The sequence below is a fragment of the Scylla paramamosain genome, chromosome 39 (assembly GCF_035594125.1).
Source record: "Scylla paramamosain isolate STU-SP2022 chromosome 39, ASM3559412v1, whole genome shotgun sequence".
Taxonomy (NCBI): Eukaryota; Metazoa; Arthropoda; class Malacostraca; order Decapoda; family Portunidae; genus Scylla; species Scylla paramamosain.
Window position 1 is genome coordinate 10,055,653 of NC_087189.1, and position 19,337 is coordinate 10,074,989.

A 19,337-nucleotide genomic window follows, 5' to 3' on the forward strand; every position below is an offset into this window, starting at 1 on the left:
TTACGAAATAAATTTAATGAGCTGCAAGCTTCTATTTATCTTGAAAACTACGACATCATAGGCGTCACGGAAACGTGGAACCCAGCTATGTTATAAAGTAAAAGTGTTTTAACATCAGCGAATGGTTTACTAACAACAGAAAATGGCAAAAAAATTGAAAACGAAACAGACATGGCGAACACTCTGAACTAGTACGTTTCAACAGTCTTCACGACTGAGGATGTGGAGGTCAGTCTGCCGTGCCCCTCGCATCAGTCACGAGGCACCAAGCTGCCAGACTTCACCATCACAGAAAATGAAATTCTTTCAGTGACGAGGAGCATGAACGTAAACAAAACATCCGGGCCATACAAGATATCACCCAGACTGCTTAAAGAAGTAAGAAATGAGCTCATGAAACTGCTTACGATTTTATTCAATAAAACTTTACTAGCGATTAAAGTACCCCTCCGGGTGGAAACTAGCAAATATCACGCCAATCTTTAAAAAAAGGAAATAAATCTCCCTCGGCCAATTACAGACCGATCAGTTTAACTTCAGTAGTTGGCAAGCTGATGGAAACAATAATTAGAGATAAAATTGTTAAATATTTAGAAGAAAATAAAATCATAAAGGATTCGCAACGCTGTTTCAGAACTAAGCGTTCCTGCATAACAAACTTACTAGACTTCTTTTAAGAAACATAAAACTCGTATGACGAGACAAAAGCAGTTGATATTATCTAGTTTGATTTCCAGAAAGCTTTCGACACTGTCCCCATAAGAGACTCATCAGTAAAGTAAAAGCTCACGGCATTGCCGGAAATGCCTGAAATGGCTGAGAGACTGGCTCTCTCTCAGAAAACAGCGTGTTGTGATAAACGGAAAAGAGTGAGATTGGCATAAGGTAAATAGCGGCGTTGCTCAAGGCTCTGTATTAGGATCAGTACTTTTTATAATATACACTAATGATACTGATGAAGGGATAAATTGCAAAATAAGTAAATTTGCAGACGACACCAAAATAACAAGTAAAGTAACATCAGTGGCAGGAACTGCAGTGTGACCTCAATAAACTACAATATAGAAAAGTGTAAAGATCTACATACCGGAACCAACAATGTTCAGGCGAGGTATGTAATGAATAACATGTCACTGTCAACCGCTGATAAAAAAAAAATATATATCTTGGTGTCGTTGTGTCAAAAGACCTAAAGCCGAATCAACACTGCACAGAAACAGTAAAGACAGTAAATAAATTAGTAAGGTTCATTAGAAGAACCTTTGAATTTAAATCAGAAAAGGTTATACTTACCTTATATAATTCACTGCTGCGCCTTCATCTAGAATACTTTGTACAGTTCTAGTTACCATATTATAAAAAAAGACATTGAAAAACTAGGAAAAGATAAAACCTAGAGTCACTAAGATAATTCCAAGATTGCGTAATAAGCCGTATGGGGAACGACTGGACGAACTAAACTTATTTAATTTATTTTAACAAAGAGGAGACCTAACTGAAGTGTTCAGTTTTTTTTTTTTTTTTATCATTCTAACCTAACAAGAAATAATGGATTCAAAATTATATCCAAAGATTTTAATTCCCTCGAGGCCAAACATCTTTCTTTAATCGTACAGTAAATGTATGGAATAAATTTCCTGCAAAAATCGTAAACAGCAACTCTATTGAATCATTAAAAAATAAAATAGACAAATATTTAAAAGTAAATCCCCAACAAGCCCTTTTCTTTTCGGAATAATTGCTTATTACTCGTAGGGTGAATAGTAGAACTTCTTTTCATTCTTTCTTATGAAAATTCCATGTCAGTTTTTTTCATACTGCATCGTACTTTCCCCAACTATTTCCATGCCAGCGCAAGCTGGAGGGAGTGGTGGGTGACGAGGAGCCTTCTGCTATGCTGTCCTGTCTCTCTTCCCTGTAGCTAGTTAGTAGTAGTTACCAAACAGCCTCGCAAGAACCAAAAGGTCTGTTGCTGTTTGGCTTTACTTTTGTATTCCTTTGTACCTCTCTCTCTCTCTCTCTCTCTCTCTCTCTCTCTCTCTCTCTCTCTCTCTCTCTCTCTCTCTCTCTCTCTCTCTCTCTCTCTCTCTCTCTCTCTCTCTCTCTCTCTCTCTCTCTCTCTCTCTCTCTCTCTCTCTCTCTCTCTCTCTCTCTCTCTCTCTCTCTCTCTCTCTCTCTCTCTCTCTCTCTCTCTCTCTCTCTCTCTCTCTCTCTCTCTCTCTCTCTCTCTCTCTCTCTCTCTCTCTCTCTCTCTCTCTCTCTCTCTCTCTCTCTCTCTCTCTCTCTCTCTCTCTCTCTCTCTCTCTCTCTCTCTCTCTCTCTCTCTCTCTCTCTCTCTCTCTCTCAGAGTGTTATTATAAATGGAAGATGAAGATGAAAAATGAAACTACGATATATGGAAGTACTAAATCGTGTGGATGAGCCACTCATCAGTAGCTATTTTAGTGCTGTCTATTGTTGTCTGGCCTTCCTTCCACTTCTGATATTCTGCCAAATGTTAAAGGCGTAGCTTGGTTGCCAGATGTGACGCATTCCTAAACTGCCACACTTGCAAGCTTTTGTCTGTGCCTCACGCCTCGCTGTCAAGCACGGGCCTCGCGCTGCTTTGCTGTTAGATTTGCATGGAGTCTATTTTCGTCACGAAACTCAAATAACCCAGTGAGTGCGTCTGTCCTGACTTTGCACAGGTGATCTCCACTCAGAAGAGCTGCAGGTCACGCAGATGCAGCTTCCTGGACTAACGTCACTGTGAATACCCTGGTAAGCACATGCTGCTGAGTTTTTAGTTAGGAATAAAGTTTGTAACGTGTCTATATTTTTTTTCATTATTATTATTATTCATTTTTATATTATTCATTATGACTTTTGTCTTTGACAAGCTTTTATAAGTGTTATTTTCCAACTTTTTTAAAATTGCAAAACAATAGGAAATGTACATTATTCCTGTCAAACTTTTGCTTTTGTGGGTTTTAGAATGATTTCCTGCCCCAAAATAGCTAAATTTCACTATTTTTTCACATCCTGAGGACACAGAGGACTTCTTTGCTCATGTCTTGATGAATTGACCACATATATAACAGAATGCATCTGGAGAATGATTGCAACCTCTTGATGCCATTTTACGTCTTTTGACGTGTCTTCTCAAGGAGCCAAATCAGAACTGATTGGTGGTCTGCAAACCCCTATTTTTATACTGTCATGTAGTAGTCTAGAACATTCCTAGTCTTTCCAGAATGTGTTCTAGAATGTTCCCAGTCTTTCTAGAATATTCTTGAACCTACTTTTGAATATTCATTCTAGATTTTTGTAGATTCTAGAAATTTTTTGACATTTCTACATATTACTACTGTATTCTAGAAAGTTCTAGAATATTCTGGAAATCTTTACATTGAATAGAATGTTCTAAAATGTTCTAGAAACTTCTAAAAGTGTCTGATAGAACATTCTGAAAAATTTGAGATTTCTGAAATGTAAGCAAATTCTTCAAAAAGAGAAATTTCAAGAATTTCAGTTCAAGAATGATCTTATTTTAATTTAAAAATCTTTAGAAAATCTCTCTCTCTCTCTCTCTCTCTCTCTCTCTCTCTCTCTCTCTCTCTCTCTCTCTCTCTCTCTCTCTCTCTCTCTCTCTCTATATATATATATATATATATATATATATATTTTTTTTTTTTTTTAGCTTATTTGCAATATTTCAAAAGCAATTAGATAAGCAATTGATATTTTTCAAAACTCTTTACCTGACATGAAAACTAGTAGTAATCCATATTACAATGACATAAGGAAAAAATGTTAATTCGTTATTCTAACCACAAAAGCAAAGTTTTAGGATCAAAATAACTTTTTTTTTTCTATTTTGTTTTGATGGAAATAACTGGAAAATTATTGTGTGAGGCCAAAGACAAGACAAAAGTGAAATTTTGTTAAACAGTGATAAGCGGTCTGAAATTCTTTCGTGAAAATCACGTCTCTCCTTGCTCCTTCATCACTTTTTTTTTTTTCTGATCCAGGCAAGAAATTTCTTGTGTGGTAGCGACTTCTTCTATCACAAAACGATACATGCACCTAACACACGTATGCCTTAATGTTCAATTCAATATCAACAAAATTGGCGACTCTAGTACTAGCCTCTGAGTGCCTGTTTAGAGACTGTAACAGGAAATAAAGGTCTCCTTGGTTAGACTGTTCTTAAAGTATCGACTTAAAATGTCTCGACACTCTTCTCATTATTTTCCTTTTTGAACATCTGCAATATTCACTGCCTTAGATATATATTTCAATCTATGGAACATCACCTCTCCTCTGCAAAATATCACACTCTTCTCCTCACAGAAACTCAGGTGTTTAAGGCAACTTACAGGAGGCCATTGTCAGTATTCTTCTATATATATCCTCCGTTTCAACTTTAAAAAGCCTGATGTTGCATCTCTGTGTGTGTGTGTGTGTGTGTGTGTGTGTGTGTGTGTGTGTGTGTGTGTGTGTATGTGTGTGTGTGTGTGTGTGTGTGTGTGTGTGTGTGTGTGTGTGTGCAACGACCTAACTTGTTCTCATGCCCATGCTCTTGAGTCTTTCGAATTTTCTACCAAGTAACTCCGACTTCAGTGTTATTTTGAAACTTAATTAATATGTCATGTATATATCTCACCTAACTCATGTAACTATATCATATCGTTTGACTGCTTGGCTTCCAAAATCGAGCACATGTAGCCTTTCTTCTCTTTCGCGGAGATCTTTGTAATTGAAGACCTATGTTCACCACCAGCTTTGCCTTTTATCTCCTTTCACTGTCCAACAAGATGAACTAGCCAATATTTTTTCTATCCTTCACGACCTAGATTATAGGCGCAGCACCCTAATCGTATTGTTGACCACCTTGGAAAAACGCCCAACATTCTTGATATTTTCCTAATCTATAATCATTTTGCTTATACTTCTTTTCCGTTGGGTTCCTCCGATCACAATCTCATAAGTGTAACATGCCCTTGTCCTTCTCAGGATCGCCCAAAGCGGAGGTGCCTCTTGATTTTGGCTCTGTTAGTTGGAGGACTTGAAAAATTATTATTCAGCATTTCCATGGAATGACTACTGCTTCTGTGTCAAAGATCTGTGATCTGAGCGCATAAAGGTGGTGATAGTGTCTGACATGGAGATGTACAGTCACGGTATGAAGCGATGTCGCCGTGTACGTTTGTTTTCGCTCACGCAAGTTTGGTATATATTTTCAAGAGTACCATTGTTTTCCTGTATCTACATCATAACTTAATTTAATATATTTTACAAGCCAGAAAAAAATTCGAAATATTCAATGATATCCTACGAAGAATTGCCGAAATATTTTGACACAAAAGTTTTCGTTCAAATGTCGACATATTATTCAAACAGAAAGTGAAATGATCTTTTCAAGATCTTTGTTGAATCTAACATATGCACAATATACAGGACATTCATAAGAAGTCAATATTCTAAACTAGGATGGAGTAATTTTTGGATATATACTCTCGTTTGATGAAGACGTCATCGCCCGCACACCATCACCACAATGGATTGCAGGAGGGAGACTTAAGTTGCTGACCGACAAACCATCATGGCTTTAGCAGCAGCCAATATGTCCACACGGGAGATAGCAAGAATACATAATGTCACCAAAAGAACAGTTCAACGCTGTATACGATGACACCAAAAAAGAGAAAGCCTCGAAAACCAGCTTAGATTTTGAGCTCCTTGCCACACCACCAGGGAGGAACTGCTGATCACCACTACATGGAGAAACCTGCTCACCACAGCTGTCACCATCAAGATTCAGACAGGATTCAACATGGGAGTGCAGACAGTGAGCCTAACCTAACCTAACCTAACCTACCTTAGCCTAACCTAACGGCTACATGCAGCCGAGCTACACCACGTAACTCCCGCCACCAAACCTTTCCTCACAGACACCAACAGAGAGCAACGCTTAGGCTTCGCTTTCCAGTACTAACCTGAGGACACGTCGTTCTTGAGTAATAATATTTTCTGTGACGAGAAAACCTTCGCCTCAGATAACCACGGCAAACTACACTGCTGGCGTCCACGCAACACCAGGTTAGTACTAATATACGAATTATTTTCAACAAATATTGCTAATACATTATTTAACTTTCAACCAATAGTGATTTACAAACTAGTGCATGAATTAATGATTCAGTCATTGGAAAAAAATAGAAGATAAAAACATAAAAAAAAATTCTAATAATAAAAAAAAAAATCTACTACTACGCACACACACGCACTCACACAAAGGAAATTAACCAAATATTCGCATTCGTAGGTACGAATACTGGCTTTTTTTTTTCAGAATTCGCATTCACGAATCTTTTACCGTTTATTTATTCATTACTATTATAATTTATTTATTTATTTATTTATTTATTTTTATTTATCTATTTATTTATTTATTTTATTTTATTTTTTTTTTTCCAATATGCGAATATATTTTCTCCAGTATTGATGAAAATACCAAATCTCAGAGAGTAAAATTTACTTCACCAAGGAGTATGTGTCAAGGATTAAAGACAGTATATATATATATATATATATATATATATATATATATATATATATATATATATATATATATATATATATATATATATATATATATATATATATATATATATATATATATATATATATATATATATATATATATATATATATATATATATATATATATTCATCACCTTCTCTGGTAAAATCCGGAACTCCCTGCCTGCTTCTCTATATCCACCTTCCTATGACTTGAATTTCTTCAAGAGGGAGGTTTCAAGACACTTATCCTTCAGTTTTTGACTACCGCTTTGGACCCTTTTATGGGACTGGCATTTCAGTGAGCATTTTTTTTATTGGATTTTTGTAGCCCTTGGCCAGTGTCTCTCCTACATAAAAAAAAAAAATTACATATATATATATATATATATATATATATATATATATATATATATATATATATATATATATATATATATATATATATATATATATATATATATATATATATATTTATTTATTTTATTTTTTTTGATACAACACCCTACTGGTATTCATGACCGTCTTCGAGATACTCCCCACATTCTTGTCCTTTTCCTGACCTCTAATCCTTCTGCTTATGCTGTCACCTTTTCTTCTCCGCTGGGCTCCTCCGATCACAATCTCATATCTGTATCTTGTCCTATCGCTCCAATCCCTCCTCATGATCCCCCTAAGCGAAGGTACCTCTGGCGTTTTGCCTCTGCTAGTTGGGGGGACCTGAGGAGCTATTTTGTTGATTTTCCTTGGAATGACAACTGCTTCCGTGTCAGAGACCCGTCTTTGTGTGCTGAGCGCATAACAGAGGTGATAGTGTCTGGCATGGAGGCGTACATTTTTCACTCTTTTTCTCGACATAAACATTCCAAACCTTGGTTTACACAACTTGTTCTAGTGCTATACGTGATAGAGAGGTGGCCCACAAAGGTACTTAAGCCCTCCATCACCAAAATCTCATGCACTTTATATTTCTGCCCAGAACCATGCCAAGTCTGTTCTCCAACTAGCCAGAAAATGCTTCATTAACAGAAAGTGTCAAAACCTTACAAGACCTAACTCCCCTCGTGACTTCTGGCATCTAGCCAAAAATATCTCCAATAACTTTACTTTTTCTTTCTTCCCTCCTTTATTTCAACCAGATGGCACCACTGCTATCACATCTATTTCTAAAGCTGAACTCTTCGCTCAAATCTTTGCCAAAAAACACTACCTTGCACGATTCTGGGCTTGTTCCCCCCTCTCCTCCACTCTCTGACTACTTCATGCTACCTATTAAAATTCTTCGCAATGATGTTTTCCATGCCCTTGCTGGCCTAAACCCTCGGAAGGCTTATGGACCTGATGGGGTCCCTTCTATTGGTCTCCGAAACTGCGCCTCTGTGTTTGCACCTTGCCTAGTCAAACTCTTTCAGCTTTGTCTGTCAACATCTACCTTTCCTTCTTGCTGGAAGTTTGTCTACATTCAGCCTGTTCCTTTATGACCGTTCTAATCAATCAAACTACCGTCCTATTGCTTTAATTTCCTGCCTATCTAAAGTTTTTGAATCTATCATCAACAGGAAGATTCTTAAACATCTATCACTTCACAAACTTCTATCTGATCGCCAGTATGGGTTCCGTCGAGGCCGCTCTACTGGTGATCTTCTGGCTTTCATTACTGAGTATTGGTCATCTTCTTTTAGAGATTATGGTGAAACTTTTGCTGTTGCCTTGGACATATCAAAAGTTTTTGATAGAGTCTGGCACAAAGCTTTGATTTCCAAACTACCCTCCTATGGCTTCTATCCTTCTCTCTATAACTTCATCTCAAGTTTCATTTCTGACTGACTCTGGTAGACGGTCACTGTTCCTCTAAATCTATTAACAGTGGTGTTCCTCAAGGTTCCGTCCTGTCACCCACTCTCTTCTTATTATTCATTATTGATCTTCTAAACCAGACTTCATGTCCTGTCCACTCCTATGCTGATGATACCATCCTGCACTTTTCCGATTTTTTTTCATGGACGTCCAACCCTTCAGGAGGTATAAAATTCACGCACGGAAGCCACAGAACGCTTGACTTCTGATCTTTTTAAAATTTCTGATTGGGGTAGAGCAAACTTGGTATTGTTCAATACCTCAAAAACTCAATTCCTCCATCTATCAACTCGACACAACCTTCCAGACAACTATCCCTTCTTCAATTACACTCAACTGTCCCCTTCTTCTACACTGGTCTTCTACACTGGTCCTTTACTTGTCCATCTCTTCAATAAACTTCCTTAGGGGACAAGCCAATAGTGCTGCACACAACTCCAGTCCAGGCATTGTGATCTGGCGAGCTGGTGCCAATTTGCTCTTTGACGCAATAAGACTTCTACTGTTGTTGCCGTCAGACAGCTGCCATCTTGCATATGCAACAGTTTCAAATGCCTATGTGCTCTCATCAGTAAATATTATTAGCTTAGGGTTTCTAATTGCATTCTGAGGTTTTATACATCTGTTAAACTTCAGAGATTCAAGCTCGAACATTTCCTTGAACAACGATTTCCACTTACTATATGCAGAAGGGCTAATATTATCATCCCAGCCAAGTCTTTCGTCATGGTTTGTACGCAATACCAATTCTCTCATTAAAAGTTTAGCCCTGCTGGTAAAGGGGGTTATCAGACCTAATGTGTTATAAATACTGGCTGCCTGTCTAAGAAGCATTCTCTTTGTCAGTTTCAATGGCAGTTGTGTGTCAGTTTCTTTTCTTGTAAAATCTGGTCCAATCAACCGATTTTTTTACCCTTTTCGAAAATTTCAAATGTACCTTGAAATAGAAAAACCTTTCAGCGGGTTCCAACTTATGCCTAACACCTTTTCCTCCTCTGTGCCTACAAAGTTTGAATATGAAGGTGGTAACTCCCTTTCGCCTGATACCACCCGTTCCTTAATTTTGAAGCCTCCTCTTCTTAGTACCTTTTCTACTTCCTGCACCATGCTACTTGCTTCAGTATAATAATTCACACTTGTTAGCAAATCATCTACATATGAATTAGCTTCGATGAGTATCATGGCTCTATGACAATCATTTGACATTTGCGCAGTTTTCTGATGAGTCATCATAGCAATTGCTCCTCCCGGCATGTCACCAAATGTAACCAACCGTTGTTAGAGCATACTGGCCAGGTTTTCGTTGATGTTCATCTCATGCCATAAAAATCTATGGCAGTGTTGATCTAATAGAGATAAATGAACCGAGTTATACATCTTACTTACATCTCCCATTAATCCAACAGATCTCTTTAGCAAAAGCCCTTTAGCAAAGAATTTATTGAGTGAGAAACCCATGTATTCTCACTGGTGTTGACCTCGAATCAGCTTTGTGTACCTCATGAGGAGGAAGGTAAAACATCTCTTCATCGTAGACTGACTTCATCAGTCAGTCTACGTGCAGCTCCTCTATCTATCATGTTTTGAATCTGGTCGCTATACTGGTTTGTGTAACTGATGCCTAGCTTGTTCAGTCTCCGTTCTTTTGATACCAATCTGGCAAAAGCTACCGAATAGTTATTAGGCAACTTACTCGGATCTCTAATCCATGGATATTCTGCTACCCACCTCTCATTTTTTTTTTTTTTTTATGTAGGAGGGACACTGGCCAAGGGCAACAAAAATCCAATAGAAAAAAAATGCCCACTGAAATGCCAGTCCCATAAAAGAGTCAAAGCATTAGTCAAAAATTGATGAATAAGTGTCATGAAACCTCCCTCTTGAAGGAATTCAAGTCATAGGAAGGTGGAAATATAGGCAGGGAGTTCCAGAGTTTACCAGAGAAAGGGATGAGTGATTGAGAATACTGGTTAACTCTTGCGATAGAGAGGTGGACAGAATAAGGGTGAGAGAAAGAAGAAAGTCTTGTGCAGGCAAGCCATGGGAGGAAGGGAGGCATGCAGTTAGCAAGATCAGAAGAGCAGTTAGCATGAAAATAGCGGTAGAAAACAGCTAGAGATGCCACATTGCGGCGGTGAGAAAGAGGGTGAAGACAGTCAGTTAGAGGAGAGGAGTTGATGAGACGAAAAGCTTTTGATTCCACCCTGTCTAGAAGAGCGGTATGAGTGGAATCCCCCCCCCAGACATGTGAAGCATACTCCATACATGTACGGATAAGGCCCTTCTACAGAGTTAGCAGCTGGAGGAGTGAGAAAAACTGGCGGAGACGTCCCAGAACACCTAACTTCATAGAAGCTGTTTTAGCTAGAGATGAGAAGTGAAGTTTCCAGTTCAGATTATAAGTAAAGGACAGACCGAGGACGTTCAATGTAGAAGAGGGAGACAATTGAGTGTCATTGAAGAAGAGGGAATAGTTGTCTGGAAGGTTGTGTCGAGTTGATAGATGGAGGAACTAAGTTTTTGAGGCATTGAACAATGCCAAGTTTGCTCTGCCGCAATCAGAAATTTTAGTCAAGCGTTTTGTGGCTTCCCTGCGTGAAATATTTACCTCCTGAAGGGTTGGATGTCTATGAAAACACGTCGAAAAGGGCAGGGTGATATCATCAGCGAAGGAGTGGATAGGACATGAAGTTTGGTTTAGAAGATCACTAATGAATAATAAGAAGAAAGTGGGTGACAGGACAGAACCCTGAGGAACACCACTGTTAATAGATTTAGGAGAAGAACAGTGACTGTCTACCACAGCAGCAATAGAACGGTCAGAAAGGAAACTTGAGATGAAGTTACAGAGAGAAGGATAGAAGCCGTAGTAGGGTAGTTTGGAAATCAAAGCTTTGTGCCAGACTCTATCAAAAGCTTTTGATATGTCCAAGGCAACAGCAAAAGTTTCACCAAAATCTCTAAAAGAGGATGACCAAGACTCAGTAAGGAAAGCCAGAAGATCATCAGTAGAGCGGCCTTGACGGAACCCATACTGGCGATCAGATATAAGGCTGTGAAGTGATAGATGTTTAAGAATCTTCCTGTTGAGGATAGATTCAAAAACTTTAGACAGGTAAGAAATTAAAGCACTAGGACGATAGTTTGAGGGATTAGAACGGTCACCCTTTCTAGGAAAAGGCTGAATGTAGGCAAACTTCCAGTAAGAAGGAAAGGTAGATGTTGACAGACAGAGTTGAAAGAGTTTGACTAGGCAAGGTGCAAGCACGGAGGCACAGTTTCGGAGAATAATAGGAGGGACCCCATCAGGTCCATAAGCCTTCCGAGGGTTTAGGCCAGCGAGGGCATGGAAAACATCATTGCGAAGAATCTTAATAGGTAGCATGAAGTAGTCAGAGGGTGGAGGAGAGGGAAGAACAAGCCCAGAATCGTCCAAGGTAGAGTGTTTAGCAAAGGTTTGAGTGAAGAGTTCAGCTTTAGAAATAAATTTGATAGCAGTTGTGGCATCTGGTTGAAATATAGGAGGAAAGGAAGAAGAAGCAAAGTTATTGAAATTATTTTTGTCTAGATGCCAGAAGTCTCGAGGGGAGTTAGATTTTGAAAGATTTTGATACTTTCTCTTAATGAAGGAGTTTTTGGGTAGTTGGAGAACAGACTTCGTATGGTTCCGTGCAGAAATATAAAGTGCATGAGATTCTGGTGATGGAAGGCCCTTTTGTAGGCCACCTCTGGAAGTGGTCCGGTGCCTCCTTAAAACCTAGGCTGCGAGACGGAAAAATAATGCATCAAATCAAAAAAATATGAATACAAAGCCATAAGGCAAAAAAAAAAAAAAAAAAACACTAGGTATTGGCACACGCGCCCACTCCCTCGGTCAGATGCATGGGATGTTAATGGTAGTGTGTTTTTGTCACATCCCTTTCCAAGGAGCGGTCCAGTGCCTCCTTAGAACCTATGCTGCGAGACAGAAAAATAATGCATAAAGACAAAAATATGAACATTAAGCCATAAGACAAAAAAAATATGAAAAACGGCTAGGTGTTGGCACACGGGTCTGTCCACGTGAACGAGAGTGCGACAATGATGCCACTCAGACACCATGAGTGGTAGAGGGGTATAGAGACATTGAAAGACAGAGGAGTCTATTATTTAAAGCATGGAATTAGGAGGTCAGTGGGAGGGTCAATGAGGTTGGTTCGGGGCAGGTGACAGTAAGCTTGGGGGAGGTTATTTATGAAGTTTTATGTGATCGTGTGTCTGTCTGAGAAGGAGTTTAGTTGTTTCTCAACTCTATTGTAGTCTCTTACGTTAAGTAGGGGGTGTTGGACTCTTCGTGAATAGAGAGAGAGGTCCGGAAGTCGAACCATTTCGTCCCAAGAACGAAACGAATTTTGACCCTCAAGTTTTGAGAGGTTAGAGGGAGCAGAAAGAGAGAGGGCAAGAGGGCAGTAGGTTAGCAGAGGGAGAATGAAGGTTTTGTAGAGGTGAAGTTTTGTTTTCGTGCTGCTATCGCGAAATCTTTCCAGGTTGCTCAGGGCCCTGGCGGCTATGGCTGCTCTTTGCTTTATGTGGATGTTTAATCTGAGGTAATTATCGATGGTGAGGCCAAGCATTTTGTTGTTGCTACTGATGGGGATTGGGGTGGGGTTTTTGACAATTTTGTACAGTGAAATTTGGCGGGGCTGACTTTTTTAATGTTGAAATATATGACCATAGATTTTTCGGGGTGAGAGAGAATTTGCCATTTCATCTCCCATAGGCAAGTTGCCATTAGTTCCCATTGAATTTTCTCTGTGAGCAGATCTAACGACCCGGCACTGGCCAATTGTGTTACATCGTATGCGTATTGAATAGTCAATGAGTCATTATGGAATGGGGGGGAGGCAGGTCAGATGTATACATATTGAAAAGGGCAGGGGAGAGTACAGCATGAGGGGTAAGAAATGCCGAAAAGATGCCCTGGTAAAGGATTCTCGTCTGTCTCTCTTCCAAAAAAACTACTTAACATTCGTTGTGTTAAAAGAGGTAGCTTGAAGTTGTTACAAATTCTGTGTTTTAATCCAATGTGCCAAACAGTGTCAAATGCTTTTTTGACATCTTTAGTAACAAGAGTTGTTTTTTAGCAGGGCTTGTTGAAATTTAAGTATGCTACAATGCTATTAACGGCTGTTTATTATGTGTGTGCGGAGAATACTGATGTCTCTGTAAATGGGTATGTGGTTTTGCATGTTTTATAGAAAACGTGTTCTGTAACATACTAGTAATCTTTGTGTTCTTATGGAAGGTCTAAAGTCTATGTGAATTTCGTGTTGTTTCTCTGGTATGTGTCTGTTGGCTGATGTTAGAATGTCATTGTGTAGCATCTCTAAGGCACTGTCTATTTTTGTATAGGGTTAGCCTTAGAGCTGCGTTGGTCGGTGTAAGTCTGTAAGTGTTTCCTTGAAGCTCTCCCAGTCGGCGGAGCGGTAGTCGGGGACAGGTGGGGATGGGATGGATATGAGGTTGGAGGATATTTTAAGGATTAGGGGGACGTGGTCCGAGCCACAGAGGAGTCCGTGGGGTGATGTGGTGTTGAAAAGGTAGGGATTGGAGAGGATGAGGTCCGGCCTGCCAGTCCCATTGTGGGAAAAGCAGGCAGGAAAGTCGGGCCCAAGGAAACGGAGGCGTTTCAGTTGTGTGAGTTGTAGGAGTTCGTCTCCGTGTTGGTTGTTGTTGGAGTGTCTGAATGCTGTGTGTCTGGCACTGAGGTCTGCCATTATGTAACCTGGTATGTTTGTGTTTAAGGCTGGTGAGTGGGAGCCCGGTATCTGCTGTATGTGGTGGCAATTAAAAAATGTAATTCGAGGCCGCGCACCACTATTTATACCCTGTCATGACGTCACAGGACATCTACCAGTCGGAGTGTTAAGAAACTATTACGCATATGGCAATACTAAACCAGTGTATACTATTGGCCATCATGAGCGAAATATTTCCATATCATTCATGCGATTTCTTTGAATACTGGATGAAGGGACACTATTCATGTATCATTTCTTTATACTCCATTTCGTTCACTTGTAGATGCATTTGCAAAATTTCCAGAATAATATTCATGATCACATATTTTAAACACTGCATAACTGTTTGTGATTTGTAACTCATGAGTATCAGACATCAGTACTCACGAGGAAACGTTAAGGCGAACCGGCTCCAAGACTCGGAACCGATTCCAAGCAAGGCCTAGCGGGACCGTCGGAACCGATTTCGGAACCGGTTCCCGCCCAGCCCTAATATATATACACACACACTCACATATGTACACTGTGTAATGTCTATAATCCTTAGTATGTAATAATGTATTATTATGTGTGGCCATGCGTGAAGGAGGATAGACGACAGGTCACAAAACACACACACACACACACACACACAAACACACACACTTATTTTAGAAAGGAACCAGAAAGGAATGAAAAGGAAGAGGAAGAGAGGACAAGGAATGAATGAAGGAAGGAAGGTAGAATAATACCATACGGGAAAAGAAAAGGAAGGGAAAGGATGGGAAGGATGGGAAGGGAAGAGAGGCTGATAAACACGAAAACATATATCACATGCGAGTATGGGAGTAAAGGAATTAGAAATCATATGTGTCTGACTGATGTAAAATCCCCATATGGTTATACAATTTAGCTATGGTATTCAGAAATTATATATTACGGTATTGCAATATTATTCGCCTTTGCGAATATTAAAACAGAATATTCGTATCCGCGAATTTAAAAAATAAACATTAATTCCATCTCTAACACACACACACACACACACACACACACACACACACACACACACACACACACACACACACACACACACACACCGCACTCCCGCGCGTATCATAATGATATTCTCTCTCTCTCTCTCTCTCTCTCTCTCTCTCTCTCTCTCTCTCTCTCTCTCTCTCTCTCTCTCTCTCTCTCTCTCTCTCTCTTATGTTAAGAAATATCTTTTGTTGAAGGTAACAAAATTGATCTGCGTCAACTCGCAAGAAAAATGCGGTGGAACAAATGTGATGGCATACAATAAAATAATGATTACTTACCTTAATCTTAATACTTTGTCGGCATTCCTTTACGTTAAATGCACTCTTTTATATATGATAGGATGCTCTCTATTCTCTACCGTGCTTTCTGCAGTATATTTCACATAGTGTCCCTCCTTGTGGAGTGGCGAAATAGCACTGATATCACCACTCGTTACTGGTCTATACTTCCTCATACTTCGTAGGAGAGGAAACATAGCGGGAATCACAATTGTAGTCGCTAATAATCGCGAATAGTCACGAGCGGTAACTCCTTCTTTCACGGGCTCTGTGGGATCACCGAGTGACCTTGAGATACACAAGCAAATGACAGATGTCATTGCGTCCGTTACTCACACAGCGTTTCCAAATAAGCAAAAAAGTAAATAATAGACTAGAGTTTATATTGTTTGCTCCGGGAATCAATTTGCTTATGTTTACAAAGCGAAAAGCAGCGCTATTCACACTGTAGCTCACGATGTTAGCAGAAAACACTCTATCCACAATGAAAAATGATGACAAACAATGTTTCTTTGTGCATGAAAGGATGAATTGGACGCAAGACGATGACGACACAGTACTAAAATGAAATACTACTTATTTATTATTCCATCACATTTGTTTCACCGTGCTAGCTTAAAAGCTGACGCTGCCAATATTTATATCGCCTACTGTATTAACATGACCAAATGAGTAATTACAAATCTTGAGGTCCCCATCTGGGGAGAGGACCACAAATGTTCCCAGGTCGGACTGTTCTTCTGATAACGACCGCAAGTGTCTTGACACCCCCCTCAACTTTTTCTTCATTAACTACTGCAACATTCGCGGTCTAAGATCTAATTTTCAATCTGTAGAACAGCACCCCTCCTCTTCTAAACCTCATCTTTTCCTCACTGAAACTCAGGTGTCTGAGACAACTAACAGTAGCCCCTTTTCTGTTTCCTATTTACTCTATCCTCGTTTTCAATCCAAAGCTGGATATTGCGTTTGTGTGCTCTCGTGCCCACGCTCTTGATTCTTCCGAGTTTTCCACCATCTGGTTAAGACTACAGAGTCGCTCTCAAACTAAATTTATCTGTGCTTTATACCTCTCACCTAACACCTCTGACTATAAGAAATTCCTTGACTGCTTAACTTCCAAAGTGAAACACATTCTGATTTTCCAGAGATCTCCATTCTTGGAGACTTCAATGTTCACCACCAGCTTTGCCTTTCCGCTCCCTTCACTGACCATCCTCGTGAACTAGCCTTCAACTTTGCTATCCTCCACGATCTAGAGCAATTGGTGCAACACCCTACTCGTATTCCTGACCGTCTTGGAGATACGCCCAACATTCTTGACATTTTCCTGACCTCTAATCCTTATGTTTATGCAGTCATCCTCTCTTATCCGTTTGTTTCCTCCAAAACGTACATTCCTCCTCTTTTTCTCAACCTAAACCTTCCAAACATTGGTTTAACACAGCTTGTTCTCGTGGTATACATGATAGAGAGGTGGCCCACAAAAGGTACTTAAGCCTTCCATCACCAGAATCTCATCCACTTATATGTTTGCCCGGAATCATGCCAAATCTGTTCTCTAACTAGCCAAAAACATTAACAGAAAGTGTCAAATTCTTTCAAGATCTAACTTCCGTCGTGACTTCTGGCATCTAACCAAAAATATCTCCAATAAATCTGTTTCTTCTTCATTCCCTCCTTTATTTCAACCGGATAGCACCACTGTTATCACATCTATCTCTAAAGCTGAACTCTTCGTTCAAGGCTTTGCTAAAAAAAACTCTACCTTGTACGATTCAGGGCTTGTTCCTCCCTCTCCTCTACCCCATGACTACTTCATGCTACCTATTAAAATTCTTCGCAATGATGTTTGTTCTCCGAAACTTTGCCTCCGTGCTTGCACCTTGCCTAGTCAAACTCTATCAACTCTGCCTGTCAACATCTACCTTTCCTTCTTGCTGGAAGTTTGTCTACATTTAGCGTGTTCTTAAAAAGGATGACTGTTCTAATCCTTTACACTACCGTCCTATAGGTTTAATTTCTTGCCAATCTAAAGATTTTGAATCTATCCTCAACTGGAAGATTCTTAAACATCCATCACTTCACAACCTTCTATCTGATCGCCAATATGGCTTCCGTCAAGGCCGCTCTACTGGTCATCTTCTGGATTTCCTTATTGAGTCTTGGTCATCTTCTTTTAAAAATTTTGGTGAAATGTTTGCTGTTGCCTTGGACATATCAAAAGCTTTTGATAGATTCTGGCATAAAGCTTTGATTTCCAAACTACCCTCCTATGGCTTCTATCCTTGTCTTTGTAACTCCATCTCAGGTTTTTTTTTTTTTTCTAACCATTCTATTGCTGCTGTGGTAAACGGTTACTGTTCTTCTCCTAAATCTATTAGCAGTGGTGTTCCTTAGCGTTCTGTCCTATCACCCACTCTCTTCTTATTATTCATCAATGACCTTCTAAACCAAACTTCTTGTCCCATCCACTCCTACGCTAATGATACCACCTTGCACTTTTCCACGTCTTTCAATAGACGTCCAAGCCTTCAGGAAGTAAACATTTCACGCAGGGAAGCCACAGAACGCCTTACTTCTGATTTTTTTCTAAAATTTCTGATTAGGGCAGAGCAAACTTGGAATTGTTTCAGAGCCTCAAAAATTCAATTCCTCATCTATCAACTCGATACATTCTTCCAGATAATTATCCCCTCTTCTTCAGTGACACTCAACTGTCCCTTTCTTCTACACTGAACATCTCGGTCTGTACTTTACTTATAATCTGAACTGGAAACTTCACATCTCATCTCTAGCTAAAACAGCTTCTATAAAGTTAGGTGTTCCGAGACGTATCCGCCAGTTTTTTTTTTTTTTCTCTCTCATTCCTCAAGCTGCTAAATCTGTACAAGCGCCTTATCCGTCCATGTATGGAATACGCTTCACATATCTGGGGGGGGTTCCACTCATATCGCTCTTCTAGACAGGGTGTAATCAAAAGCTTTTCGTCTCATCAAGTCCTCTCCTCTAACTGACTGTCTTCTGCCTGTCTTTCATCGCTGCACTGTTGCATCTTTAGCTGTCTTTTACCGCTATTTTCATGCTAATTGCTCTTCTGATCTTGCTAACTGCATGCCCCCCCTCCTCCCGCGGCATCGCTGCACAAGGCTTTCTTCTTTCTATCACCCTTATTTTGTCCACCTCTCCAATGCAAGAGTTAACCAGTATTCTCTGTCATTGATCCCTTTCTCTGGTAAACTCAGGAACTCGCTGCCTGCTTCTGTATTTCCACCTTCCTTTGACTTGAATTCCTTGTAGAGGGAGGCTCCAAGACACTTATCATTCAATTTTTGACTACCGCTTTGGACTCTTTTCTGGGACTGGCATCTCAGTTGGCTTTTAGTTATTTATTTATTTGATTTTTGTTGCCCTTGGCCAATGTCCCTTCGACATAAAAAAAAAAAAAAAAGTATAATGCAGAGAACATCCAGCCCTCACGACGGAGCGTGAGAATTCCAACAGGACTGTGGGGCTGGATGTCAGCCAGCGGCCATGGTGAGCTGACTGTCATCTAGGAACGCCTCACCACTCAACAATTCGTCCAGATACTGCAGGACATCATGCTGCCATCAGTCTGAGCCATGCTCACTTCTGAACCACTGCCCATATATATAGCCATGGACAACGCTCCAGTCCACAACTCCAAAGAGGTGGAGGAGTTGTTCAGGCACCATCCTGAGGCCGTTAGGATCTCATGGCCACCCATGATGCCAGTCGAACACTTGTGGGCAGCAATGACGAGGGAATGGGACGGGAGTGTCATCAGGAGCAAAGAAAATGTTATTTCGCATGT

At 39.9% G+C, this 19,337-nt stretch overlaps 1 protein-coding gene across 4 annotated transcripts in view; it reads left to right on the forward strand.

Annotated features, from left to right (window-relative positions):
• The first annotated feature begins 2,556 nt into the window (after positions 1-2,556).
• LOC135092158 (organic cation transporter protein-like) overlaps positions 2,557-19,337 on the forward strand; it is a 108,588-nt gene continuing 91,807 nt past the window's right edge. For all 4 annotated transcript variants that reach the window (XM_063990428.1, XM_063990431.1, XM_063990429.1 and 1 more), the window contains exon 1: positions 2,557-2,760. The gene's annotated coding sequence lies outside the window, so the exon portion shown is untranslated. The remainder of the gene's footprint in view (positions 2,761-19,337) is intronic.